Here is an 11,517-nt window from a genome sequence, read left to right as displayed (position 1 = left end):
TTTTTCTTTTTCTTTTTCTTTTTCTTTTTCTTTTTCTTTTTCTTTTTCTTTTTCTTTTTCTTTTTCTTTTTCTTTTTCTTTTTCTTTTTCTTTTTCTTTCCATTTTCATTTTCATTTTCATTTTATTTATTTATTTATTTATTTATTTATTTATAATTTTTTTCTTTTACTTTTTTTTTACATAACTGATATAATTTGTGCTGTCCCCACCGTTGCTGGGACAGCTCCGGAGTTGCCATCACACAGGATCTGCCTGTGCCCACTAGAGGCCAGTGTGCACCTTGAATTCAGACGCCAGTGCTCTAATTAATTAATTATCCAGGGAATTAATCCCCAGGCACCGGGGGAACCGTGTTTGCTGTGGGATGGAGCCCTGTTCACAGGAGATGGTGGCCAGGGCAGGACAGGTGTCCCCGGAGGGATGGGTAAGCTCTTCCAGCCATGTGCACTCTGTAATCCTGGAAAAGCTTGGGAAATCCTGCTGTGCTCTCATGGCTCCAGCATGGGACCTGCTCAGATCCTGTGCTCCAGCCCTGCAGAGCCAGGCTGCCACATCCACTGGGTGTCCTTGGGGACAAGTGGGACACTGTGCTGGCAGAGCAGGTCCCACAGGTGCCACCGCCACCCGCACCCCAGGCTGGAGCTGGGCAAATAAACCCTCTGTGGCTGCAAAAGTGAGGTTTGGATAGCCCTGAACAGGGAAATCAGCCCCTGAAGGAAAAGGGAAGCCCATTGCAAGGTTTGGTTGAACTGAGGATGGAGTGTTTCGTGTTGTTTCACACAGGTTGTGACCTCAAACCTTTCTCCACACGAGATCTCCCCAGCGTGATAACAGCAGAGCCTTTGGTTAGTGCACCTCAAAATGAAACGTTAAACATTAAAACAGCTTTTAAACTCTGGCCTGAAACTGGTGCAATTAGCCCAAATTTGCCAGTCCCAGATCCATCTGGGATGCCTCTTTAGCGATGGGGGGTGAGGGCAGAGGGGGATGAGCCAGGACTGGCGTCAGTGGGGCTGAAGGGCAGCGAGGGGGGAGTGTTTGGCTGTGTGAGCTCCTCGATAGTGCAGCTGTATTTTGGGAACTCTTCACCTACAGTTGGTGTTTTTTAAAACCTTGTTTATTGCTTGGCTGCCTTTATCTTTAGGAGACAGAAACTGAGATCAGCGTTGCTCCTGTGGGTAACAACTTCTGTCTTTGGCCTGGGGGAAACAGGGATGTCCAGGAGTACAACTTCATGTTCTGTTGGAAGCCCAAACCCAAATGCTAAAAGGGTCCTAAGTCCCTTTTACTCATTTTCCCCGCTATGGAGCACAAATAAAGACAAGAAACAAAAGCAAGGTGATATTTTTTCCCAGAATCCTTCCAAAATGTATTCTTTCTGCCTCTTGCACTCCCATTCACAACTTGGATGAGCTGAGGTTTACTTCAACAGGATCTGACTGATATTAAAATCCCAGGAATGACCCCAAGGATTGGGATGGAGGGTCCATATCAGTGGGCAGAGGCAGACACCAAAAAAGCAAGAATGCTTTTTTGTGTACATGAATGTACATGAATGTACATGAATGTGTACATCATCTCTCATGTCGAGCTTTCCTCAGGTCAGGGGAGTTTTTCTGCTTGCTTAAAAATGGGGATTTTCCCCTTGCCCCATGTCCCAGAGCAGCTACTGGCAGAAAAGACCAAAGATTTGGTACTGCTCAGTGCCAGCACCCTGAGGGAGGATGTCCCTGAGAGACTGGGATCAGAGGAACTGCCAAAAAACAAAACAAATTATTGCTTTTTACAGATAATCCACAGGAGCAAAAGCCTCCAGGGGAGGATTTGGGGTCACTGTGTCAGGGCCAGAACAAGTGGGGAGCAGCCCTGAGGAGAAACAACAATATTTGTTGTGGTTTAGAGGGGTCTGATGGAGGGTGGGGATTCTGGGGCTGCATCCCAAGGCACCCCCAGCCAGGAGTGTCTCAAAGGAGTGCAGCCAGCCAGGGGTTAACCAGGATCCTCTCTCCATGCACAGCTTTCCTGCCAGCCTGCTGAAATCCACTAACAGAATTAGCACTGGAAATTTGTGCACTGTGCTATGTAGGGGGAAGGAAAAAAATAAAAAAAAATGGAAAGAAAAGCATGAAATATATTTAATCTCTCATTTCAGAATTGCATTTGACATCTAAGTTAAATAAAATGTTCCTGAGGTCATTAAAAATCAGAAATAGTACAAGATTTGGGTTTACCATAGTTTCAGAATGAATCAGGTTTCTGAACTTGTTTTAATCTCTGTATAATTGCTTTTCTGTATACGGTAACCTTTAGAAAATGAGTTTAATAATTAGTCATCTCAAACTAGTTAAGGACAACATCCTGCCTTCAGTTCAGTTTTATTTTCAACAAAAAAACCAATGCCAAAGTAAATTCTGCACTATGGTTGGAAACATAGATTCAGACTACATGTTCAGCAGGTGAAGCCGCTTGCATGAAGTCCCCTAAAAGTTTGAAAGTTCAGAAGTTCTCATCTCGATGGTTTTTCACTCTCCCTCTCCAAGAAAAATGGGAAGAGAAGAGGAAAATATGAAGAAGCAGCATCAATCATGGCTGGTGCCTTGGCTCTGCCCCTCCTGGGCACACAGCCCCAGAGCAAGGAGAGGGTTTTACTGGGTTGTAAAAGGACCTCATGCCTGGAATCTGCTTTTCCCAGGATGGCAGGCCTGGGCAGAATCCAGGAATCAGCTCTTTTGGGCACACTGCTGGTGCCAGCACTGTCTGCCTGGAGATCCCCATGGTTGGGTCATGCTCAGGGCCCTCCTGTTCTCACCACCATCTCCCCCTTTCCTTCCCTCACTTATATCAAAGTCTCGTCTCTCTCTCCCCATCCCACTCCAGACCAGCATGCAGGTGTGAATCTCTCCTGTGGTTTTTGGTTTCCCAGTGCCCAGAGCTTGTCCTCCCTGCTGGCTCTGTATCCTCCAGGTCAGGGCTCCAGCACTGTCACTGTCCACAGCTGCTGTGGCCCTCAGGAGACAGAGCTGTATCCCAGCACTGCCACCCATCAGCCATCCCCCTCCTCCTCCCCCTCCATTTCTGGCAGTCTGGTGCAAATCTGGCCCACAGGTTTCCCTCACTATCGTCCTGCAGATTCCCTTTCTCCACCACACTGGAAAAGGCACTGCAAACACATTCCTCTCCATTGTCCTGTGTTTCATTTAGGTTCAGTTTCTAAAGGTGTGGATCTGCCACCATTTCCCTGGAGGGATTATTCCAGAACCTGATAGATATCACTCTGGGAAATTACTCAAGCTTCCTGCTGCCCACCTTGTATTCCCATTTCATCTCATCATGACAAAGCCTCTGGTTGGTTTTGTAGGATCTCCTGGTTTGCTGACCAGCTCCTTCCTGCTAAAGCCAATGGTTTCCATGGTGCACAGGCACAAGAGCTCCCGGCTTGGAGTGACCTTCCTGGCCATCCTGCTCCACCTGGAGGGACAATGCTGCCATCCTGCTCACCTGGTGTCTGCAGAAGGGGTTAACCCACCCTGGGAACTCCCAGCCCTGGAGTGCCCACTGAAGGCAGTGCAAAGCTCCCATCAGGGGTGGGCTGAAGCTGTAATCCCACAAATGTGCTAATATTTGGATCAGGAGCACTCAGTGCTTAAATGTCTCTCACAGACGGCTGAGAGCGTGTTTTGCTAAAGCAAACTGCAATTACATTTAGTATCTTCAATTTAGCTTGACATGTTGCCTCTAGAAAGAAGAGATGAGGTGTGTTCTGGGCTCTGCAGCACAGGCAGTGTCTCTGACCCTCTCTTGTCTCCTCTGGACCCCCAGACCCTCTCCTGGCCAGGAGAACAGAGCAGGGAGGAGCTGCTGGAGCACAGCTCTTTCTGTCACAGCACAGAGCACCGTCCAGCACTGACCAAGGAAATGAAACCAGAGCTTGTGTGGAGACCAGAGCAAATCCAGGAGCAAAGGCCAGCTGGGAACAGCCACCTCAGCACAGGAAGCAGGGGAAGCAGCTCACCAGAACGCTGTGACAGCTCCAGTCTGGAGCAGCTGGATGAGGGAGTTTTCCCCAAGCTGAGAGCCCACCTAGAAATTAGACTTCCATTTGCTTTCTTCATGGAATTCCTTCTTTGCTGTCTTCATGGAATAAAGGTATAATTAACACATCCTCTCTGTTGTCCAAGCAAAGGTGAGGATCTCTCCCTCTTCTCAGGGAAGAGCAGCAGACTGAAGACAAGATCTTGAGCTAGATCCACTTTTGCTGCTTTCAGAAAGTTGTTCTGGCTAGAAATGTTAGATGAGCTGATAACTGCTGGTGAAAGTAGCAGCCAAGTTCCCTGCCCAGTGCCACACACTGATACTCACATTGCCTTTTTGCCCCACTTTCCCCTCTCCCTTTCTTGTTGCAGTTCTCAGCTTTTACAGTGCAGGAGGCCACGAGGTTTCTCATCAGTCCTCTGTTTTATTGGAAACAGCCATGCCAGAGGTAAAGGTCCCCTTGTGCTCATGGCAAGGAGCAGAGTCCTTCATGGGTCAATCAACAGCCCCCTAAAATATATCCTTGTGCTGTCAATCTGGGTTACTTGCAGGAATATTTCTGTTGCCAAGGTTTTCTCTGATGTTTTTCCAAGCCACTCATGGCTTAGGCCAGTTTTTGACCACCCTCCTACCCCACGGTCCTCATCCACAGCACCCACCACATGTGGGGTGCAGGTGTTCTGCAAATCCTAGACCACCCATTCAAACATTCTCACCAGAAGCCCAAAAGAAAGCAGGGGTTTGTGAATAAAGTGCCTTAAGACAGAAATCTAAGGTGCCTCAGAGTGTCAAGAGGGAGTGGGTCTCCCATAAGTCCCATTGCAGCATCCATGGGGAATTCTCATCTATCCCATTTCTGTGGTAAAACATATCTGTGCTTAGATATCCAATCTGTGCCTGGGTTTCTGGAGCTGCAGGGCTCCTCGGGAGCTGTGTGTTTGTATAGACCTCAAAGACAGAGCAGCTCTGTGTTTTTACAGGGAATTTAAGCAATGGGAATGCTGATACCTGGAAAAGCTGATGGCTGGCAGCAGGAGTTTCTGGGCTCCTTGGTGTGAAACATGTTTTCAAGTCCAGGGCGAATGTTGAACATGAGGAAGAACAAAGCACTCCAGTAAAAGAGGCAAACACCTCCCCAGCAGGAGAGAGCCACTGGAGCGTGTCTGGATGTGGATCACACAGCCCTGCTATTCCAGAGAGCCTTCTGAAGGGGAGATGGCTGCAGTGATCACTGCCCAACATGGGCTGCCCACAAATCAGGGATGGAAGCGCTCACTGCTTGGTGCCCATGGTGTCTAACTGGTTCCTAAGGCTGCACCCACTCCTCTTCTGAGGGTCTGGTGGCACAGCTACTGCCTGAAAGCAGCACAGCTCCCTGGGGCTGTCACACATCCTGCTGCCACAGCACCCTGCCATCTCATTCCTACATCATTCCCCTCAGCGAGGCTCAAAGGCCTCCAAGGAGGGTCCAGGTGTCCCACCTGGTGACAAAACCACCTTGATGGCCTGTGTGACTGGTGGGGAAGGAAGTGTGGGAGGTGGGAGGGCGAGGCAGGAGCGGCACTGTCCTTGGCCTGTTGTCACTCTGTCACACTCGGTGTCAAAATAAACACCAACAAGCTCCAGGCAGTGGCTGGGGTACGCCCAGAGGAATTCACCAAAGTCAGCATCTAAATAAGGAAACACATGGACTCGGGAAGCTTGTCTGTGGTGGATGTGTGTGGAAGCAACGTCAGCACAAGAGGGTCCCTTCCCCCTCCCTTCCCTGTTTGCTTTTGCCTCGCTCCTGAGCAAATGAAGACAACAGCTGTGTTATTTAACAGTGTGTGTTTTACTACCAACGAAGAATGGGCCTTTAAAATAGGCAAAATGCTCTGTGCCCTTCCAGGGAAATGTGGAATTGCAGGTTTGGCCAGGATGACCCAAACAATAAAAGTGCAGCTGGAGCATTAAAAGCAGAGTTGGTGGCAAGGATGGTTGGGTTTGGCTGGACTAACTGGAATGGTGATCAAAAGGACGATTATGCTGCTATAGGAGCAGAGCCATTTGCCACATATTCCTATAAAGGCAAACCTTAAGGATTGCTGGATATTCAATGACAGGATCCAACATAAAAAATAAAATAAAATAAAAATCTCTCTATTGCTACTATTTTTCTAAAGGTCACTCAGATACCATAACCATTGCTTCCCAATGAAAACCTTGGATGAAAACCTTGGATGGCATCCAGGAGCAGAGGTTATCTGGTGCTGTGCAAAGGAGAAGAGAGCAGCTCTGGGGGCCAAATTTGAGCTGGACTGGAAAAGGCCACCGTGGGTACCAGAAGGGGTGAAACCACATCAGTGCACAGCTCCACACGTGCTCAGCCAAAATATTTCCCCTGTTCTCAGCAGACTGCTGGCATTTAGCTCTTTGAGCTGCCTTGACCCCAAAACGTAGCATAGGCAAACGTTGAGTCTGGGGAGAAAAAGAGTGAGTTGAATATTCATGCTGTGGTTTCCAGGAAAGTTGTGTGGAGAATAACTCTGACATGAATGACACAACACATCCAACATCTTGTCTGAAGCACTCAGCAAGGAAGCTTGAGCGTGCCAGGCATTTTGAAACCTAAATGGGAACGTTTGCGTCAGCTCAGGTGGCAGTCAAAGGAGAGCTGATGCATCTTTGGGGTTAGTTTGATGCAAATGGGCACTTGAGAAGAAATGTGATGGTTGGTTAGCCAAAGGCGAGCGGTAATGTGTGCTAAAAAGGCCATTGTATTGATTGAAACGCATCTAGAAAACATCAGGCTGATGTAAAACATGAGTAATCAGAGCAAGCTAAAGGCTATTTCATGGAGCTCACCAGCATGTGTTTGTGAGCACCCTTCATTAATAAATCAATGGGATGTTCGTGCTGGCAGAGGGTCCAAAGCAGCTCTCAGGGAGCTGCTGGAGGTGGTGGCTCTGTCCCAGGCTGCTAGAGGAGCTGGCTGTGCCTCTGAAGGGCTGGTGACTGCCAGGGTGCCCAAGGCCACCAGGGGAGAGTGACCACTGGTCATGGAGGGAGGGTGGTCCTGGGACAGGATGCCACAGGGAGAGATCTGCCTGCAGCACCAGGGCTCGCTCAGGAGCAGCAGCCAGCTCCTGCTGTGCTGTCAGACCGTGGGCTGGGAGAGCTTTGCACCCCACCAGGGCAAAGGAAGCTTGATTTCACAGAGTACAGCCCTCCCTCCTGTCCTGCATCCATTGCAGAGGGGATCTCCAGTGGCTCCAGTCCACAGGTAGTCAGACAGATGCTGTGGGTGGTGGGAGCCAGAAATGTAGAGGATTCTGGCAGAAGTTGCAGGTCAGAGTGAGCTGTGATATGGCCCTTAAAAAGCCATGTTTTCTGATAAATGACTGAATTCTCTCTGCCTCCATCCCCTGCTCCCTCAACACTTCTGCTACTGGTTACCTGATGGACTCAGACATTTCTGTCTATGGGAGTTTCTGCACATGCTGGGGACCAAGTCCCTGACCCCTGAAGGACAGATCTCCTTCCTCTCTCTCATTCTGGGACCACACAAACCCCCTGGGATGCTTCACAACAGAACTGACAAGGTGGATCTGTCTCGAGTCCTGTGTGGGGTGCAGAACCCCTGTGCTGATGCACACCCCACGTGAAATATTTTGCATAGGGAGCACTCCTGCTGCAGCTACTTTACATTTTTGTGGTCCTGGAGCTTAAATTTTGCTCTCCCTCAGCCTTCAGAACCAACCTGGAGTTTTGACTTCCCCCTGGGTCTCTTTCTCATTTGTGTAAGATCCAGCATCGCTGCTCAGAGCTGCTTTTGGAAGGAGAGGCCACGAGTGAGTGATTGTTTCTTCCCCAGGGCATGGGGGCACCCGTTCATGGATCTTTTCCTCTCAGAGCTGGAAGCAGGACCAGGCAACATCAGAAATAAAGGTGTTTTCTGGCTGCCCTCTTCTCCCCAGCACCCAGCACTTGCAGAGCAAGGCACCTTCAAGCCCTTTTCCGAGCTGCTGAGGAGCTCCTGTCCTGGCAGCGTTTGTAGCTACCACATCCTTGCACTCCTGGGGCTGTCAGCCTGTAGCCATGAGTTAAACATGCACTGGTGTGAACTGCAGATCCAGATTCCTGCTCCCAGCCTGCATCTCCTGGCTGCTCCAAGGCTGGGAGCGGGCTGTGCTCGCGGCTGGAGGGAGATTTTGGTGCAAGAGCGAGCTAAACGGCTTTGGGATCCTGGGAATATTGCCGGCTCCATGCTGTTGGGTCTTCAAGCTTCCCTCTCCTGATGGTAATGCGGGCTGATGGCCCTGTCACGGCGAGGGGCTGTGACAACGGCTGACTGTGACGTGGCCCTGGGGTGTCACCGTGCCGTGGTGTGCGCCAGGACAGGGGTGTCACTGTGACAGTGATGCCGCGGGACGCGGGGTCACCGCGCCGAGACGCCGATGGGCTCTGACGGCTCCTGTGCGGGGACAGGGGGATGTGGTGGCTCCTGAGTGGGGCCAGGCTGTGGGGACAGGAGGGCTGGGACAGCTCTGGTGCAGCAGGAGCGGTGGCACTGCGGTGCCAAGCGGTGGCGGTCACTCGTGGTGGGGGAAGCAGTGCAGGTGATGGGAGATGGGGTCGGAAGGAGCTGCCTCCTCCATCCCAGAATCACAGAACGGGTTGGAAGGGACCTTAAAGCCCAGGGGCAGGGACACCTTCCCCCAGAGCTCCATCCACCCTGGCCTTGAGCTCCTATGGCTGTGCTGTCCCTGGGACTGCAATGCAAAGCTTGACTTTCCTCAGGATCCCAGAAATCAATGGATAAATCCAAATTCCCTCTGGTGCTCGTGGCTTCACACCTCTGTGCTGGGCAAACCACAGGAGTCGTGTTTGAGCAGCACATGGAAGCACAGAATGGCCTGGGTTGGAAGGGACCTTGAAGATCATCTCTGCCAAAATCTGTTTTTCTGACACTTCAGAAATAGAATATTTTTGTGGGGCATTTTTTGGGAAAAACTTGCTGTTAAGCTGCACATATAATGCTTCTTGCAGAGACCACCAAAGACAAGATACTATGAATGAAATAAAATGAAGCAACCTATTCCTGGCCCTTTCCCTCCTTCCACCATCAGTTCATGCAGGAAAATTGAGGTTTTACTTCAAGAACTATGCATTTTTAATGGATTTTATTTACATAATTTTTCTGTCTAATAAGATGGGTTTTAAATGCATTAACTGCAGCATAGTTCTCTCAGACCTTTGGAGAAAAGAAACTACAATAAAGATTCTTGTCTTCTAATATTCTGGGTTTCAGGCAAAAAATTATACTATGAGATAGGAATGCTTAAAAAACCCATAGTTTCACTGAACAAGAAAATCCAGTTAGAAAAGAAAAAAAAAAAACAACCCAAAACTATTGGAAAACATCTATTTGCCCACAAAATAATGTAAAAATAATGAGTCCATATTCCTCTTTGATGTGTGTGGCACATGCTCCTTTAAGGAGAAATTCTGTATTTCAGAGATAGTGTGCATATCGTGGAATGAAACGGTTGTTATGGCAACAACTCTCAAAAGCAAGTACTTAACTGAGAAATGTGTTCCACATAGCCATAGAAAAATGAAAACATGAAAACAGAGACAGGAAGAATGGACAAACAGAAGCAGTATGAGATGGCAAAGCCATTTCTGATTTTCAGGCGCGCAGAGAAGCAGCACTGAACCAGCTTGGGGGATTTTTTATTTTAATTTAAAGCCAAAGTTTAAAGCTGCATCCATTCCTGGAAGGTTTAATATATCTTTTATTTGATGTTGGTGATCTAATAATTAAGAAGTGCCATATCCTATTAGCCCACCCGTATTGCTGTGGACCAAAGGAGGGGATGGTGTTTATTTGTTGCTGTGTTCAAGCACACCCCCAGCCTGGGGCACAGGGAGCCAGCTCTCCAGGGAATCTGCACCTCCAGCATCCCTGGGATGGCTGGGTGCAGTCTCCTGTGGCTCAGAGCCGTGTCTTTGGGACCTGGAGGTCAGAGGAGGGTGGTGTAACCATCTTTCAGCCACCTCTGGTACCTGAAGGAGCCTACAAGAATGATGGAGAAAGTATTCACGAGAGCCTGGAGCTCCAGGATAAGGGGGAATGGCTTCAAACTGGCAGGGAGAACATTTAGATTAGAGTTGAGGAGCAAATTCTTCCCTGTGAGGGTGGGGAGGGCTGACACAGGGTGCCCAGAGCAGCTGGGGCTGCCCCTGGATCCCTGGAAGTGTCCAAGGCCAGGTTGGACAGGACTTGGAGCAGCCTGGGAGAGTGGAAGTGTCCCTGCCACGCCAGGGGATGGAATGGGATGAGATTTTAGGTCCCTTCCCACCCAACCCATTCCATGATTCTCAGATTCTCTGACCTCCAGCCAGGTTGAGCTCCAGCCCCACAAGCCCAGCCTGGTCCATGCAGCCCTGGGCACCTCCCAGATCAGCCCACAGCCCCGTGGGACAGAGGGACAGAGCAGCACTGCCTGCCCTTGGCACTGCTGCTGTCTTCTCCCACCACAGCCACATCATCTGGACACCAGACTGCTTCCCATCCTGCAGAGAAAACCCCTCTGGTCTTTCTGTTCCCAGGAAAACAGCATTCCTGAGCCCCAGTCTCCTCATGGGGGTAGCCCAGGAGCAGCAGGCACTGCAGGAGTCACTGTGGGCAGAGCGTGTTTTGTTTTGGGATCCAGCTCCACATTTCTAGTCTGGCAACCCAGACTCCTTCAGCACTGGCAATAACTTCTAACTTCATAATCTCCCCCATTTCATAAGCACACACCTGATTTTCACAGGAGGACCCAGGCAGGTCCCTGAGCAGCTCCTTTTGGCTCTGCTGTCCTGGCTGGTAAATTCATTCTGCACAGCCTTCCCCTCAGCTGGACCCACATCCCCTCTGTAACTCCTCTAACTCTTTCCATGGAGATTCTGGGAAGAATCTCTATTGAAAGACTGATTTCCCATCAGGCTCTATATGCAATATTTTGTTTAAAGCTAGACAGATTAGCTCCTCTGCTCCTCTCTATTTTCCTATTAAAATGATATTAAATTAGTTTTATGTGCTCTACTTTTGATAAAACCTCCTTGACTTTTTTTTTTTTCATCTCATTTTGTATTTGCTTCCGTGTCCTCAGAGGTCCATGTCTCAGTAAAATTTTCTAAGGTGAATGGAAGAGCCTGAAATCAGAAAGTGAAACAGGAAAGTAAAAAATAAATTATTTTAAAAAGTCAAATATTTGATGTAATCCAAACTGGTCTTCCCAATTTCTTTAACTACTCTATTCCATACTGGCTATGGGAGTGCCTACAGAGGTGACAGAGCCATGGAAACTGGCTCAGGGGCAGACTGAGGGGTGCTGAGGTTTCACTGTGCAGCCAAGGTGGGCTTGAGGCATCACCAGGTGTGTGCTGCAGCTCAGCTGCCTTCCATCCCACACCCACATCCCCATCCCATCCCATCCCATCCCCATTCCATCCCA

At 49.2% G+C, this 11,517-nt stretch overlaps 1 protein-coding gene and 1 long non-coding RNA gene across 2 annotated transcripts in view; both read left to right on the top strand.

The window, feature by feature from the left end:
* Positions 1 to 6,181, top strand: part of LOC117245327 — a 23,649-nt gene extending 17,468 nt beyond the window's left edge. The window contains exons 2-3 of the long non-coding RNA XR_004499942.1: positions 3,360 to 4,481; positions 5,014 to 6,181. This is a non-coding gene — a long non-coding RNA (uncharacterized LOC117245327). The remainder of the gene's footprint in view (positions 1 to 3,359; positions 4,482 to 5,013) is intronic.
* The window catches only part of LOC107213168 (perilipin-3-like), a 663,366-nt gene that overhangs the window by 103,198 nt on the left and 548,651 nt on the right, over positions 1 to 11,517 (top strand). The gene's annotated exons all lie outside the window — the stretch shown is intronic.

The sequence above is a fragment of the Parus major genome, chromosome 20 (assembly GCF_001522545.3).
Source record: "Parus major isolate Abel chromosome 20, Parus_major1.1, whole genome shotgun sequence".
NCBI lineage: Eukaryota > Metazoa > Chordata > Aves > Passeriformes > Paridae > Parus > Parus major.
The sequence above is the reverse complement of the archived record's forward strand: the minus strand, read 5'-3'. Positions and strand labels throughout refer to the sequence as shown.